Here is an 18,294-nt window from a genome sequence, read left to right as displayed (position 1 = left end):
GTTGAGGATGTGGCCCCTGACGGCATCTGCCGTTCTGGTGTCACACCGTCCCTCAGTGTGTGCCGGCCCAGGATCGAGGATTCTCGTGAGAGCACAGCACCCTCTGAGTCACTTTGGCAATTCTCATTCAGGTGGCCATATCCATCAAAGTTGGGAGAGGAGAAAAGAGAGAATTTTTTAAACTGGGAAACTTTTCTCTTCCCCTCTCCTCTCCGTTATTATGGCCCCTTTCATTATCGTCACTGTGCATGGCTCAGCTTCGAAGGGTAGCTGGAATTTCCCTCCCGGTTGACGGTCTCTGACAAGTACTGTTGAGCTGTTTTGAGCCATTCGCCTCCACGATGCGTAGTTATTGTTGTGGGATCTCCGTTCCATGGACCGGTTCAGGGATATTGACTGGGAGGTCCACAGAGGTTGGTGGGGAATAGCGTTGGTTACCGCTCTCCCGAAACACAGTTGGCTGGGTGCGACTCAGTTGGAGGCGTGAGGTGTGACTTTGTATTCTGGAAGAAAAATGTTTAAGGCGCTCTCGATATTCTGTGACTCTGTGGTGGCAATGCAGATTGTCTTTTTCAATGTCCCCATTCGCCTGGGGCCACTTAGGCAAGGTCCTGCGATGCTTGGTGTTCCTGGATGTCAAGAAATCGGACAGCTCACAGCTGTTTAATGGGGGCCCGTTGTCTGTGCGGATCTCCCTAAAGAAGCTGTGGGTGGCAATCATCTTCTCAATTTTTGGGATGGCCACGGACGCTGACGTGGTTGGCACGAGCTTCACCTCGGGCACCGGAAGTAGTCAATCACCAACACCAGCATATGCGACCCATCGGGCAGGCTCCCAAAGTCGGCGCTAACCCTCTGCCAAGGGGCGGTGGGGCCATCTTCGGTGATAACTGGCACCGGGTGGTCTGGTGCTCCACTAGCCTGACAGGCGAGACACCCCTTCACTACCTCTTCCACTTTTTGATCCAGTCTGGGAAACCAGACTTTGCTCCTGAGCCGGTTCTTGGACTTCACAATGGTGGGCACCATACGCTAGCAGGATAGCCTGTGGCCTCAGGCACACAGGCAGTACCAGGTGGGGCCCTCGCAGCAGGCACCCTTCCTCGCTCACTGGGAGTTCATGCAGAATGTGGAACAGAGCCTGTAGGGTGGCTTTAGCCTCTGTGGTGAGGAATGTTGCAGGATGTTGCAAAGGGTGCCAGTTGCCGGATCGGACAGCTTCCACTGCCATCTGTAGGCAGTTGTCTTGGCTAGTGGCTTCCACAACTACGGTGAGAGGGATGGGTAGCGGTCTAGCTCGGTCTACTATCAGCCTGATGTAGTCTTCTGTCTCAAGGGCCTTATCAGTTTCCAGGGGTGTGGCGGGTTGTGTGTGACGAGAGAGGAAATCCACAGGATTCGGGGTGCCCTGCTGATATTCCACGTTGAAATCTAACTCCTGTAGCTGAAGTATCCACTTTTCGATCTGGGGCTTGGATACTGACCCCTTGAAGAGAGGGAGGAGTGGTTTGTGGTCGGTGATGACTATGAACGCCTTGCCATATAGATAAATGTGAAAGTGCCGACACCCCAGTGGATGGCGATGGCCTCCTGTTCAATCGGGGAGTAGCGCTGCTCCTTAGGCGCCAGTGTCCGGCTAACTAATGCAATGGGGGCCCATTTTCCGCAGTCTTGTTTTTGGGTTAATACTGCATCCAGGCCAGTGGGGCTGGCAATGACAGCTAGTTGGGATTCAAGGTGGGGGTCAAAGTACGCCACAGGGATGTCAGCTGAAAGTGCGTTCTTTGTGTCCTTGAACACGGCCAAGGCCTTCTTCAGAGAACTTGTACTCAAAGAAACGTGTATTTCTTCAGGTACTCACACTTCTTGCGGTGCAAGGTCAGTGTTCGCACAGTCTCACGAACACAGCTCTTAGGCATGCGATGTGGTTCCCTAATGTGGGTGCAAGCACCATAATGTCGTCGTTCACATCCAGGACCCCTGGGAGCCCCTGCAATTCCCCTTTGATGGTATGTTGAAACACCTCAGCTGCGCTGGAGATGCCGAATTTCAAGCGGGTGCATCTCCAGAGGTCCATCTGTGTGGAGAAGGTGGTTGTGGACCATGAGTCAGGGCGCAGCACCAGCTGGTTATAGCCTGATTGGAGGTCCCTTTTGGAAAACCACTTCGACCCTGAGAGCTCTCCAATGATGTTGTATATTGTCGGGATTAGATGCCTCTCCCGCTTGATAGCCTGATTGGGCAGACACGCGTCCACACAAATGCGGACTGCGTCTGGCTGCTTGGGTTTCTTCACGACAACTGTTGGTGATGCCCAGGAGGTAGACCCCGACACTCTCTCAATGATCCCTGCTTGTACTAAGAACTGTAGCTCTCGCTCTACCTTCAGCCAGAGGTGGAACGCCAACCGCCTGTTCCTTAGGGCAACTGGGCTCACAGATTTGTTGATGTGCAACTTGAGGGGAGTGGGCTTTCAGGCATCTTATGCTGCTGAAGAGTGCTTCAAACTCTTTGGTGAGATCTCCCAGACCACTGGCGTGGATGCTGAAGGCAAATTGCACCAATCCTAAGTCTTGTGCGGCTTGGCAGCTGAGCAGGAGCCCTGACCCTTCCTGTGACACGTAGATTTTGGCCGTGAGCTTGGTGTCTTCGTGCGCAATGTCTGCTGTGAAAAAACCTTCAAACTGTAGCAGTTGGGTGTTTCCGAAGGCATGCACTTGTACTTTTGTGGGTTTGAGTGTTGGGGTCTGGTAGGCCTTGGTACACTTCGGAGGCCATGAGGTTGATTGAGGCTCTGGTGTCTATCAACACTGATGTGGAGTGTCCCATGACTGCAACTTGCTATGTGAGAAGCCATCAGTTGCTGACCGTTCCCTTGTCCACTGTCTTCATCACATGGACTGTTTCTGGGTCGCCATCCTTGTCGCTGTCCGACGAGATGGTGGGGAGGGCCGCTACCGATTTAACTGTCTTCTTGGGTGTGATTGGGGCAGCTCTAGGCGAGGAGCAGCAGACTTTAGAGAATGGTTCATCTTACCACATGCACTGCAGGTTTTCCCTTTTGCCGGGCAGCCACTGGGGTGAGGCAGGGCGCCCCCACACCATCTGCAGGTTCTGTCTCTCAGTTTTGATCCAGTGCGTTCAGTCTTGGTTCTGGTGGTTTCCATGAGCACTGCGTTGACAGGTTCTGGCTTTATCTGGGCATCCGGTGCCTGTTCCATGTGCGCAGCCAGGGCCTTAGAGAGTTCCTTGGAGCGGCCTAGGGTGAGGATCTCCCTCATGCGCATGCTTGGTTCCTGTAGAATGCGTTCACTGAGTTTTGATGACATGCACTCTTGGATAAATTGCGCCCTGACTTCGTCCTCTTCATCTGGCAGGGTGCAGGTGCTTTCCAAGTCTTTTAGATGGGCATAAAAAACATCCACTGATTCATCGGCTGTCTGGTGCGTCTATTGCAGCAGCAAGTGCTCATAGTCTGGGTTTGCATAGGGATTGAAGTGCACAGTGATCACCCTTTTTAGCGTGCCGTAAGTGTGTGGAGATGATTCTGCCACTGATTTAGAAATGTTGTGTATGTCCGCCCCCCCAGGTGCCTCAGTAGTGGGCGTTTCCTCTCGTCTTTCACCTCTAAGGCCTCGAAGTAGGTCTCGAGGCATTCTACCCATGTCTTCCAGCGTGCAGCCTGTGTGTGTGGGGGGGGGGGTTGCCTGTTATTGTGAATGGTTCCAGTGCTGGGATGTTAGCCATGTTGGGGCAGGGGCCTGCGGGCGGTTGGTCACCTGACGTTGATGCACCGCGTTGGGTAGCTGAGGTTTCTGTGTCTGGGTGGTGGTAGGCTGTGTGGTGACCTGCCCCTGGTAAATTTGCCTGAGGATGGAGCCCTAAGCCTCACTCCCTGTGAGCAGCAGTGGCAGGTGGGTGCAGGAGGGCTGGGAGGTGGGTGTCCCCAAAGGGGAGCAAACAAGTCCACCACGAAGTGAAAAGGGCCCCACTACCTTTGGAGTGTTCTGGTTCTGAGCAGCAGCAGGTGGAGTGGTGGGCAGGTCATGGGCTGTGGTAGATAGCGGGTTTCAGCAGCGAGTCTTGTAGCTGCACAGCGGTGGTCTCCCAGAGTGCGGCGGAGCCACGAACATGTTCCTTCGCATTGGACGCATAGAGCGCAGCAGGAGTGGGTGCTGGCTGTCTTCGGACCGGGCGTGCCCTTTCCAGCGTCTTCGCGCGACTGGGATGATGGCCGCGGGCGGAGGCCGGTCTTTAGTGCGTCAGCAGCCCTCAGCGGCTATGAGGCTGTGAGCGCGGTGTGAAGCCAGTGCTGGCGTGATCAAAGGTGACGGGTTGAGAAGGCCCCCTCGTCGCCTGTGTAGTGTTGTCTGTCGGCCGTAATAACACAAGACACAATGCTAGTGTCTAACAGTGTTTTTTTTTAATGCCAGCACACTCGTCTCCCAATTGCTCTCGCCGACAACTAACGTAAATTCCGCCCCTCTCTCATTCTTATTCCTTCCCCCCGCGTCACCCCACCTCCACCATTAGACCTTCATGTGAAGGGGTTTGACTCTCATCTCCTCTGTCCAAAACTTCTCGGTGGATTCGCGCGAACATCGGCACATACAACAGTGGTGTGGGATGAGGATGTGGCATTATGGCCAAATCTACCAACTTTGGAATTGGGAGACCAGGTTCGAGTCATGGTGTCATCTCAACATTCTGTGATTTTCGACAGGCCCCCAGTGCAGCCTGATGCTTATGTAAGTAGAAACACAGTGGTCCCTAAAACGTAAGAAACTAAAAGTGATAATTAACGCCTTCATTTAAAAAAAATATGCTATGATATGTGGCAAAAAAACGTGCTTAGTGCCATACCCACAAGTGAATAAAGTGATCAACATGTGCATCAGGTGATCAAGAACACTTGGATTCAAATAGGCTCAGTGTTATAAGTCATCAGGTCGTCGGTGTTTTGATCCATTAATGCGATGTATGATCATCATCAGGACTCTTAAAATGCGGAGCCTATAGGGCGTGGGGGGCTGTGGCCTGAAAAAGGAGCACATGGAAAAACTCTAGTGAACTAAAATAGTTTACAATATTTACATAGGACCACAGAAAAAACATATTCCAAAAATAAAAAATAAAATGCTCACCTCGCGAAGGAGTGAGCCGCAGTGTATGGATGAGAAGAAGGGTACCCAAGGCATCTGAGGGCGACATGGGAAATGCCTGTGGGGTGAGGGGTAGAAGAAGGGCATCCAACCAAGGCACCTAAGGGTGACACGAATATTGCGTTTCGGGCGAGAAGTGGAATTGTTAATGAAAGGTCCATTAATGAAGAAGGGAAAAGTACTATTAATAGACAACAGTAGTGATACCTGCAGGAGAGGGTTATGCCTGTGACTGAGTGGCCCACCGAAAAGCACATGGTATAACAGGTTTTTCCCGGGAAAGAGGAAGGGATGAAGAACTATACGGACAAAAATTAGCAAAGTTGTAAGCACTCAGTGAATAGATATGAAAGGATCTACCCGCCCTGTAATTGCATGGGACACACTTGGAGGAAAATGGTTGAAGGTTGCGATCATGAATGAACCAGCAATGGGGTTTTACTGTTGGTAAGGGGCCTGATGGTCAAGGAGATGACCATCGTGGCGACACGGCATACTCCATAGTGCCAGTGAACTTTGTGAACGTGGAGTGGTGTGTCTAAAAGCAGTTCTTGGTTGGAAATCGAATGACAGGTGGGGGCGCAGGAGCCTTGGTACAGGCAGAGGCTGGCTGCCTGGAGCGACGACCATCTTGAATAGGGCAGAAATGGGAAGGAAACTGTAGGAAATTGTTACTGTTTGAGAGGGGAACCCTACTCAAGCAGCAACCGTATTTCAGAGTCTGGGTGAAACACAAGCAGACCCTCAACCCTCTTGTAGCTTTGCACCAGGCAGTCAGACTTAATATAAAGGCAATGTGTAAAGTATTTATGAAGCACTTCAAACAGTAATAAAATGAAAACACAACACAAAAATAATCGTGCACCAACATAGAAAATAGAGTACACAATTTAACACATTATTTGACATTAAAACACCAAAAATCAAATCTGTAAAGCCAGAGATATGCCATTTTTAAGGAATTAAGTAAGAAGAATGCTTGAAAGCACAAAGCACTAACTGTGGTTATCTGGTCGCACCGAACTAGGACAGGGTCACAATTTCAAGCTACCCCTGATAGAGCATAGGCTGGGCACATAGCTCAAGTTAGGCCCGCTAAACAAAATTCCTTAAATCCTGAATGTGGAGTGTTGTGAGGTCCCGCATCAAGGATGCATTGCGCAGCGGTGGGTCAAGGCTGTGATCTGAAGTCCTGTGTCAGAGATGTGTTGCAGAGTGACAGTCCAGGGAACTGTGGGGTTATAATGTGAGGTCCTGCATTGAGGAGGTGTAGCGCAGCGTCAGTTCTGAGGAGTTGTAAGGTCCTGCTTAAGGGATGCATCGCTTAGCGATGGTTCCGATGTAAGGCATTGTGCTGTGCTCCACCAGTTCTGCTTGGACCACAACTGGGCTAGCAGAGCACCTTTAAGCTCACTTCCCAGGGTCCAGGGCTGGAAGGCCCAATTAGTGGGCAAGACTCACAGCAGTCAGTGTCCAGGTGCTGAGGTTAAGGGTGTTGAAGCATTTTCTGTCCCTGAGGCTCTAATCACGATGGCAGCCAACTAGTCGTTGGAGTCACTCGGGTGGCCCAGGGTTCAAGATGCAGGTCCAGTCCTTCTGACTTCGGCAGCAGGGCATCACAGTAGCAGGGCAGCAGACTTCCAGTCCTTTTTGCAGCAGAGAAGCACACCAGTCCTTCTGAGTCTTCCACAGGTCCAGAGGTGTACTGAGGAGGTGGGTCCGAGGATCCAGTATTTATATTTGGTGCTAGCTTTGAAGTAGGAGAAACTTCTGCTACAGAAGTGTGGTGAATTTTCTGCCTCCTTGCCCTGCCCCCAGCTTGTCTGTGGGCACAAACGACTAGTGTGAAACCCCTTGTGAGTGTGCCAAGGCAGAGTTTTGTGATGTGCAAGTGTGGTAGTTGACAGTTCCCCCCTATCAAGTCAGAGATGGCCCATCCTGACAACACCTATACCCCCTTTGTCTCACAGACTGGGAGCAATACACAAAGGCCACTGCCAGGTACACCTATTCGTGTGACCCAGGATACAGGCTGCAGGCAGCAATTGATTGGGACAAGAAAATGCCAATTTTCTAACAGTGGCCTTTTTAGGCGTGAAACTTAAAATCTGACTTTGCCATTAAAGAGGGTTTTAAGATACAATTCTTTAGACACTAAATTCAACATGCCTACTTGCTCTCAATTGAAAAATATCACTTATTAAATGTAATATGGTAGCCCAATGTGATCATGTGGCCTTGCAGTAGTGAAAAACAAATGTAAGAGTTTTTCACTATCAGAACATTAAAAACTTTTTAAATACACTGTACCCTGCCCTCTGGGCCTTTTAGGGCCTTCCCTGAGGGCACATAATTTGTATTAAAAAGGTTTAAGCCTAGCAAAAGTTTTATTTTTCCAGGTTAAATGGCAGTTTAAAACAGAACATACAGGCTGCAATGACAGGCGTGAGACATGTTTAAAGGGCTACTTAAGTGCGGGCAAAACCAGTGCTGCAGGCCTACTAGCCACATTTAATTTACAAGTGTTGGGTACAGGTAAGAGTCCTAAGGCCAACGGAAACGAAATCAGCAAAAATAGGAGGAGTAAGGCAAAATCTTTGAGGAAAGACTATCCAAAGGCTGACAGGTCTAACAGAAATAATTTTAAAATGGCGGCCACTTTGAAAAGGAAGACATAAGTACAGTTGAAGGAATCTATGATCATGGTACCAATAAGCTTAAGGTTAAGCAATTGGAGTGTGGGGCATTCAATTGGATGTAATGATTGCAGGGAGGGTGAAACAAAAACAGGTGAGTGTAGGGAAGTACCCTGTTTTTTGCATGGTTACCCCCACTTTTAGCCTTCTGTCAGTGTGTTTTGCCTGTGTTCACTGGGATCCTACTAACAAGGACCCCAGTGACTGTGCTCTCTCCCTCTAAATTTGGTTGCTTAGGACTCGGCACACCTCACAATAGGTAAAGTGGTGCCCCCATATAAGCCACTAGTATATGGTACTTAGGTACCCAGAGCATTGGGGCACCAGAGGTTGCCCGTGGGCTGCAGCATGTATTGTGCCACCCATATGAGCCCATGCAAAATGTATCTGCAGGCCTGCCATCGCAGCCTGCATGAAAAGGTGCATACACCCTTTCACTACACCCCTCTGGCAGGCCCTCCTATCCCAGACGTGAAGGTGCAGGTACCTGTGTGTGAGGGCACCCCTGCAGGAGCAGAGGTGCCCTTACAAACTCCAGCTCAATTTTCCTCAACTTTGTGAGTGCAGGGGACGCCATTTTACACGTGTACTGGACATAGGTCACTACCTATGTCCAGCTACATAATGGTAACTCCGAACCTGGGCATTCTTGGTATCAAACATGTTGGAATCATACCGCAATACTGTTGCCAGTATTGGTTATATGAATCCATGCACTCAGGGGGCTCTTTAGAAGACACCCAGCAGTGCTCCTACCAGTCTTCTGGGCTTTTACAGACAGCCCATGCTGCTGCCATGCCACAGCCAGGTTTCTGCCCTCCTGTTGCTTGACCACATTTGGTGCTCTCCTTGCAAAAACCTGTTTGCACCAGTCCAGGGACCCCTGGTCCCTGCTCTGGTGCGAAACTGTACAATGGAAAGAGGAGTGACCACTTCCCTGTCCATCACCACCCCAGGGTGGTGCCGAGAGCTCCTCCAGGTGGCCACTTGGTTCTGCCATCTTGAATCCAAGGTGGGCAGAGGCCCCTGGGAGCATCTGAGTGGCCAGGTCAGGCAGGTGACGTCACAGCCCTCTCCTGATAGGTGGTCACCCTGCTAGGTGACCAATCCGCCTTCCTGCGCTATTTAGGGTCTTCAACTGCAACGATGTCTGGCTGTGTGGATCTTCTCTCCTGCAGAACTGCAGGGATCCTGCAACCACAGGTGGTGGTCTAGAGTGGTCCCTTTGGTCCTCTCTACCAGCTGTCCAACTTGGGAGACGGTGAGCCCTTGACTCTCCTTGCAGGACAGAACCCCTGTGCACCACAACTCTTGCAGCTACCAAGGCTTGATTGTTCCTCCTCCAAGGAATCTTCAGGCGCCCTGTAGCCCTGGCCTCCAGCACTCTTTCCTGCCAAGCACAGTCTCCTGTCTGCTGCACCAGCGACGTGGGACTCCTTTTCAGGTGTTCTGAGTGGGCCTAACTGTGACTCCTGTGCCTGCTGTCTGTGAGTTGCCTGTGGGAGGCTGCATCCTTGTCTTCTGACTCTCCTCACTGCTGAGGGTCACCTGGGACTCCCTACCTTGGATTGAGTCCCCCTGGACCATACCGGTCCTCGGCAACTCTGCAACTCTTTTTCTGCGACTTCTGCCTTTGCCAAGGCTTGTTGGTAGTTTTCCAACACCATCGACTGACTGCAACTCTTCTTCTGTCATGGGACATCACCTGTATCACCTTTGGGACTCTTCTTCTGCTCCAGTGCTGCACAGCTGACTCTTTGTTTCCACCATTGACCTGGTCCTGCATCTCCAGAAGGGTGGGTAGTGGCTCCTGCCACAACCGGACACTCTAGCTTGAACTGGACTTTGTCCCCTTCTTTTGCAGGTCCACTCTTGTCAGGATCCACCTTTGTTTTTTTCCAGTCTTGCCTGGGTCTTGGAGAGTCCTTTTCAAACATTCTCTTGTGGGTTTGGAGAAAAACCAAGTACTTACCTCTCCTCTCCTGGTCTCTGGGGGGCATCCTGGTACTTACCTTTTGCGGTTTCTAGTTACTCCAGCTCCCCTCTACAGATTCCACTTCCTTGGGTGGGGGACTGCCTTTCGCATCCCACTTACTTGGTATATGGTTTGCTCTCACCCAAAGGCCTTCACTAGTTTCTATTGTTTTACTGTTTGCTATTGCTTTCTATGCTAATAAGTGACTTCTAATGTGTATATATTAGTGTGTTTACTCACCTCCTAGTGGAATATTGCCTATACAGTGTTTTAGTATTTGTTTTACCATATTAAACTACCTTTATTTTTGTAACACTGTGTGGTTCTTTCATGTGTGTAAGTGCTGTGTGACTGTAGAGGTATTACAAAAGCTTTGCATGTCTCCTAGATAAATCTTGGCTGCTCATCCACAGCTACCTCTAGAGAGCTCTGGCTTCCTAAGCACTGTCTACATCTCACTAATATGGGATACATAGCCCTGGTATAAGGTGAAAACTCCATACGTTCTTACCACAACCAGGCCAGCTTCCTACAGTGAGCATTCAGAGCATGAAAAACTAGATACTGATAATATTCAGAACGAGACATTGGAAACTAGTTTGACCGCATAGCACATTATGAAATACTTTCTCACAGCAGAGTTGTCCTGTCCTTGTGGTGATTTAATCCAGTTCTCATAGTGTCCAGTCTCAAAATCCATTTCAGATCTTCCCTGTTAAAAAGTTATTCAAGGTTTCCTCCTCTTTCCGGTATGGAATATTGTCTTCACTGTGTCCAGCTAGATTGAAGTGCTCTAACCAGAGGGGCAGTGAAGATCTTACATCACAAATGTCTCCTACTTTACGATTTCTGGAGTTTTATTTTCAGTAATGCTTGACCAATCTGCAACCGATTATAAGGGACAAAGATGGTATACACCATATTATTTGTGTTGCAATTAGTAAAGTATCTGAGAGTAATACTGCTGGTGCCATAAGTGAATGTTTTAGTTTCAGTGCTAAGGAGCAGATACAGCAGCTACCACATTTGTAATGTCCAATCATAGGTGACATCGCCAAAAATCATTGAGGCAGCAGGGGTTATTAACTCAGGTGGTCGCAACCTGCACCAAATAATCTTTCAGATTTTTGCCTTTTTTAAGCAGACATAGAACGCTCCAGAGTAAGATCCAATGTCTCTTTATACATTTAGGCCCAGATTTATAAAGCCTTTATGTCGCCTTTGTGTCACGCAGGGCTTATTTGGGATTTACAGAGCCACACAAGGCTTGATTTGCATGACTGTACATAACTTTGTAAAGAAATGTAACCCAACACAGCAGCTTGCGCTGCTAAGTTCATTTCTTAGAGGTGGGAGTTCCATGGGTGGAGCATGGGTGTTCCTATGCATCCACCTACGGATTTCATGCAATTCCAGATTTAAAGGTTTGTAAAGGTGGAACTGGGTAAAATTGATACTTTTACCACGGAGAGATGTAACAAGAAGAAATATGTTTATTTCTCCTTGTTACTTCCTCTTGCTATGCGTGAGGACCGCCCCTACGCTGCTCCTTGAGTTGGACTGGCCTCTTTATAAATGCTGCTTTACAAAACATTAAAACTCCACAACCCAGCTACCCATCTTATCACTTGTTGAATTAATGCTTGTTTTTGATCCTGCACAGCTCTGCCTTTTGGCTAGGTTAGCACTATAGAAATACCATGATACATGCATTGAACATTTTGAACTCATCTACGTTTGTTCCAGAAGAATGCATACCCTTGACAAATATCTTTTCTATTAAATTATTTTTCTTGCCACACGAAAGAAAGAAAGAGTAAAGACAGACAGGTGACAGGGCACAGTTTTAGTGACTCACTCAAACCCACGGAGCACGCTCAGACTATCTGCTAAAGACAGTGGCCCTCGTACGACCCTGGCGGTCGGTGGTAATTTGGGAAAAGGTACTGCCAACAGGCTGCCGGTACCTTTTCCCAAATTATGACATTGGCGGTTTGGCTCAAGACAAACCGCCAATGTACCACTCCAGCCACCAGGGTGGTAACGGCAGCGAAAACCATGGCGGTAGGCACTATCAGTGCCAGGGAATTCCTTCCCTGGCACTGATAGGGGTCTCACCCGTCCCCCTCACACTCCCGAGAGCCCCTCCCCACCCTCCTCCTCCCTCTCCTGGCCCCCCACATTTACACACCCACACGTGCACACATACACAATCATACACACAGGCATACCCACATCCACCCTCACATGCACTCATACACACCGAAACACACACCAACATACATTGTCGCACACACGCATTCACAACACACAACATACACGTACACTCACATTCAGTCATTCACGCACGCATTCAACGCGACTCAGACTCACATGCACGCATACAAAAACAGACACACACACAACACCATCACACACGCGCACACCCCCCCACCGCCCTCTCCTGTCGGAGAACCCGACTTACCTGCTTGCAGGGGGTCCTCCGGTAGGAGACGGGACACTGTGCTGCTGTCAGCAGCAGCGTCCGCCAGCAAAACACTGCCAGGCCGTATCATGGCTCATGATACGGTAGGCGGTGTTTTGCTGGCGTGGCGCTGCTGCTGTCAGCAGCGCCACCTTACTGCCGTCCGCCGCCATGACCGTCTACGGTATTCCGCCAGCCTTCTGGCAGAATTCAGTCGAGGTAGCTGGTCACCCCAGTGATGGTATGTTGGCAGCCGTCGCTGTGGCGGTAGGCGGCATTTGCCGCCAATGTCATAATGAGGGCCAGTGTTATCTACTTGTAAGAGGTTAATTAATAGTTTTAAGATTTTATACATTTCCTGTACAGAGTCACCTAAGGCACCCGTTTCTCACAGCCAACCAATCCCTCCTCTGACTCCCGACTGATCCCCATCCCACATTCTGTAACCATCCCCAATGGAAAGTGAGAGGAAATTAGTATTTTATTACACATAGGTTTTATGCTTGGCCGGGGCATCACTAATAGTCTTGTAAAACACAATAAGTACATCTTCCTAGCTCATAGGCAATTTTTCTTTAAGGACCTAGCCTGGCACAGTAGGCTACCTTATTTCTGTGGAGTAAAAAACCTGATGGTCATTAGGCCTGGGTAGAGTTCCGCGTAAACTCCGCAAAGTGACCAAAAAGCTCCACTCTGCTACCTGGAATTCTGCAAAGCAGCTCAGTGTGTTGGTTGCGTTGATCTTGCTGATTTTTAGCGCCGGGTGTTTGTCTGGTGTTGTAAAATCAGCCCGAACTGCACCACGTGCTGTGCAAGAGGGTGTTGCTTCTTTTCTGCTGCTCCAGTAGATTTTCTACTCAAGTCGTCTTCAACGCGAACATTGAGAAATAGCGGAGCACTCAAAAATTAAATGTACAAAGTTCAAATGTAGTACCTTATAGGACAATTCTGGGAAACATATTTAAAGAAATCGTAATAAATTGGAGGGAAAACTATATCATCAGTTATATGTGAACATACGGGTGTTCAAGTTCAATTCAATCAAATTAATAACTTTAATACCGTTGAAAACTGTATGAAGATTCAACAAAAATTACATTGTAACATCCAAAGGAAAACACAAAATGGAATATTCAGAAAAATTGGTTGTTCAATTACTAAACATACAAATTACAAAAAACTAGTGTCCGTTCCTATAAAGTTCCATTCAAAAGTGGGACTCCCAAAGTCCACAATCTGTACAGTGTAAGTCAATTGATGTAACTCCAAATCCTCTTGAATGCGGATCTTATAGTCCAATCTGTGATCCTTTGTCCATAAAGGGTAATAAACTTCATATCAAATGATGCTTACAGCCGACACCTGTTTCGTCCCATCACCGGGACTTTATCAAGGCTGGTAATAGATTAGCAACAAAAGATCAATAATCATAATATCGTCTGAAACCATATATGTTAGTTAGTTCGACTCATGCATTAACACTACGGAGTTAGTGTGTAACAAGTGATAACCAGTAAACAAACACCCTATAGTCCAGTGTATCATAAAAGCGGTGTCCAGAAACAGAGACCCCAAGAGTAAGACCAGGGGCCATATGTACGAACACTTTTTCCCATAGACACACAATGGGTAAAAACCTTTGCTTCATCTGGCACCATATCACCATAATAGGAAGTAATCATTAGACATAAATAAACAACCATAAGTTCACCATGAAAATAAGTGACTACAAGGCAACAAACCCATAGTTCATTGATTAAACTGCATTCTTGTCGAATGGAGATAGAGAATAATTGATCAATGCGATTGGAAGGTTTCACAACGCGAGCGGTAGAGACCATCCACGACCGCCTGCATTGGAAATCTCGCCGGAAGGTGGTCTGGAGTAAGATTTTCCTTGCTTGCAAACCTAACGTTATCGGGCGTGAGCGAAGAAAAAATTACACTCCACTCCACTATGCAGAATTTTTTCGAAACTCCACTTTCTAAGTGGAGCACGAAGTGGGAAAAACTCTGCGAGTGGAGCGCAGTTCACCTCCCACCGCTAATGGTTGTGCTAAATTTCGTCGAGCATCGAATGTGAGCGAACAGACTTGCAAGCCAACTATTTTAGCTTAATAAAATTAAGCATCGCTCTGTGCATATTTTGTGCTTGGCTCTAATTTGCTACCTTACTTTAAAATTTTTATAATCAATATAAAGACTAAGAATCCTGGTCAGCTGAATTAGACAATCTGAATTGTGAGGCTTGACTAACTCAGACACATGAAATAGAGTATACCTTGGTGCTGTTGTGGCTGTGTCATGGGAGTATTTGAAACTTGTGTTTTAAGAATAGTCTCTCTCACTACCAGCTATTTTATTATATTTCCCAAAAAGTAAACTCACAAATAAATTACCACTGGCAAGCAATAGCAACGTATCTGAGCATTTAATATTCTTTGAATTACCCACCGGATTCCCTATACAGCCATCTTTGTAGCAGTCATTACAAAGAGGCTTATTGAATGCGCTCGTGGCTACTTTAACAAACACATATTGCACTGTAGCATCAGAACTCAGTTCACAAATAGAAAAACAGGAAACATAAGTCACTCTTTTAGAGAAAATTGTGAGACATGCTGCTTCGATTAAAACGGTGTATATTGAAAGTTAATGATTCTCTTAGTTTCTTTGTTAAAATTCAGGCAGTTTGTGGGTGTTGATATTACCAAGGGACTCCCTGTGGATGTGATAAGACTAGCCCCCAAAAACTCTCTAAACAGTGAATGGGTTTGATACTGTAGGGTCCTCCCCAGTCGGGGAGCACGTAAACGACCACAGCATACACTACACTGAGCTCATTAACGGGTGTCTTTATTGCTCAGCATATGACCACACACTACACTCGGATCACATCATAACCGTAGGGAGCCACACCTTAACACCTCCTAGCAAGTTATGCAATTCTTTTTGAGTCAGTCTAGTACTGCAAGAGTCCCAGTGCCCAGGGGCGGAGCTAGGCACCAATGGAATAGGACACGCCTCCCAGAGGGAGCAGAGAGGTCCCGTGTGTGCCTGGTCTCCAGGGGCCCTATACCTGCTGGAGCACATGTGTGTGGAGAACTGAGGGCACTGGGACATAAAGCAGTGAATGCATGACTAGGAATAGCAGCACACTGTAAGCAGCACCCTTACATACAGCCAGGCCTCTCTTGGTGGGTGGTCAGTAAAGCACTATAAGACAATATTCTTTCAATTTAGCAGTGGGATCGCGCCATAGGGACCATTACGGGGGCATAAACAATTGGGGTCCACTTAAGATGCATCCAATGATGTAAATTAAGCCACCCTACGGGGGCGCTCACTGTACAATTACCTGGATATTGATTTACAAGGCAATGCAACATTGCAGCATGTATGGTCTTGAACTATGTGGAACCTGAGAGGGGGCCTAGATGAACAGACCCAGGAGAGACCTAACTGCACAGCTCTGCTCCATTGGAGGCAGGGGTTTGCACAGTACCACTTTCCACGCAATACCCTGTCCTGTGGGATGTGATTGAGCAGCGACACCACAGAGAGTTTTGGCCCCTGTACCTGGGCCGAGATAGCCCACCCCAACCATGGGATAGGAGCAGCAGACCTCCGAACACCCATGGCTCTTCCAAAGACCCTAAGCTGAGGAAAGACATCAAAGAATGGGGTAGAGCCCACAAACGCCCGAAATGGACACTGGGGGAAAGGGGGAGCGGGCCTTGAATCGAACCCTGCCTAGTTGTAATATTAGAGAGACACTGCTGCCTTCGAATGCCCTTATTCATAGATGCACACAGCCTCGCAGGAGTGCTGTAAGCCAGTGCCTCCACCAGTCAACCACAAGAACACGGGAATGGGCAAACACCTAAAGAAAAAAGATGCACCAGATCATTGCATCACACAGAGCAATGCCACCATGGTGGGCAAGACACCAAGGGCAGAACCTCTACCAAGAGATCAGCAGGGGCCCACATTAGACACAATATTACAGGCTATAGCAGCCTCTAGAGAAGCCATCAAACTTAAAATCGTCACTGTGACAGTGGACATTGAGCTCCTACGAGATGACTATCAGAGGTTAGCTGAAAGGGTTACAGCCACTGAACGAACTCTAGAAGAAACAACACCTGACGTGGCAGCCTTGATAGAAAATAAAGTTAAAACACTGGAGGATAGAGCAGAAGACTCAGAAAATAGGGCCAGGAGAAACAACATTCGCATTATAGGCCCACTGAAGCACATTGAAAGTGCTACAAATAACATGTTTAGCTTTTTAGAGAATTGGCTCCGAGACGAGGCGGCCCCAGAGGGTTCCTCCAGTTGCACACGAACAGGCCCACAGAGTACCAACATGCCTGCCTAAACCTGGTGCCCCGACTAGTTGTTGCCATGTTATTGCACAATAAAGACAGCGATCATATCCTGGGGCCGGCCTGCCAACGGGGAGAGCTACTGATTGAAAACAACAGGGTCAAGACTTTCTCGAACTTCACCAGAGAGGTACAAGGGCAACAGGCTTCATTCATAGACGCTAAGAAATGACTCAGAAAGTTAGGAATTCCATATGCTATGCTCTTCCTCTCCAGGCTACGAGTGACCCACGAAGACACAGTGCATTTCCTCACCTCCCCCCAGACACCCTGGGACCTGCTTGACAACCTTCCAACAACAGGGAGAGAAAGATCCGATGCCACTGAATGTCCCATGGATCTCCAAAAAAGAAAGAAAAAAGGGCACCAGTACTACACCTTCACGGTCCCAAGCACAGGACAAGCAGAGGAGGGTGGCGGAGGTGGAGGCGACTTTAAATGGGGTAAGCTCCAGTCAGCCCTCAGAGCAAGGAGAAGAAAACCTGCGGGACACAGACCCCGACAGTGCGTCCTTCTTTTTCTAAAGACACTGAAGATTGGCACATCAGATGAGAATATTTGAATTATGAGTGGCTGCAACCGATGATGGTTGAATGATGTTGAAAATGCTTGATACATTTTCGAGGAGGGCTCTAATATAATGGTGGGGCCGCAGGTAGGCACTGTTACTCTGACTGATAAATGGATGGTGTAGAGGGAGGCTGGGAGGTACCGTAGGCACCCCCCTATTTTGTTAAAATTTGTGTGAGACGTTTGCACACAAGTTGATGGTTGACATGGATGTTTGGATTGGGAGATGTTTCCTTCTTTTCTGGGGCTGGGGAGGTTGGTTGTTATGTTTGAGTTGTTAGGAGTTTTTAGATGGGATGCCCGACTCTCTGACTGCCCCTTTAGTGGGCCTGTGCCTGGCATTCCCACAGAGCAGGACGCTATTATTGCATGTTGTGCAGCTCCAACATAGGTCCTCATATAATATCTGCCCTAAATTACAATTTTATTAGCTGGAAAGTCATGGGTCTCAACAGCATGTCTAAGTGTTATAAAACACATTCCTACCTAAAAAGAAGGGAAGTACACATAGCCATACTGCAGGAAACTCACCTGATTGCGGTTGAAAGAAAGGCCAAAACAAAAAGGTGATGGGCTCAGATATATGCAACCTCATTTTCGGCCTTTGCCAGAGGAGTGTTCGTTTGGATCCACCATGTTGTACCATTGTAAAAATCAACAGAATTAATGGACCCAGAGGGAAGGTATGTAATAGTATCAGGCTGCTTGGCTGGCCGAGATCTGTCCATAGTGGGGATTTATGCACCCAATTCAGGTCAAGTAGGATTCCTCACTGCACTGTCTAGAGTCTTAGGACCAGATGTATTAAGCAATTTTGCATGATTTATGAAAGGCATTCGCTGTGCAATTTTAAGGAATCGCTAAAATAGCGATTCCTTAAAATTGCGACCCTATTTAGAGAATCGCAAATTGCAATTCTCTAAATAGGAAATCGCAAATAGGGAATTCCTATTTGCGATTTCCAAAGCACATGTATCAAACATTTCCTAAATGCGAATTGGGCATTTAGGAAATGCAATTACCACCAAATCCAATTTGG

Source organism: Pleurodeles waltl, chromosome 3_2 (genome assembly GCF_031143425.1).
Source record: "Pleurodeles waltl isolate 20211129_DDA chromosome 3_2, aPleWal1.hap1.20221129, whole genome shotgun sequence".
Taxonomy (NCBI): Eukaryota; Metazoa; Chordata; class Amphibia; order Caudata; family Salamandridae; genus Pleurodeles; species Pleurodeles waltl.
This window is presented reverse-complemented; position numbering follows the sequence as displayed.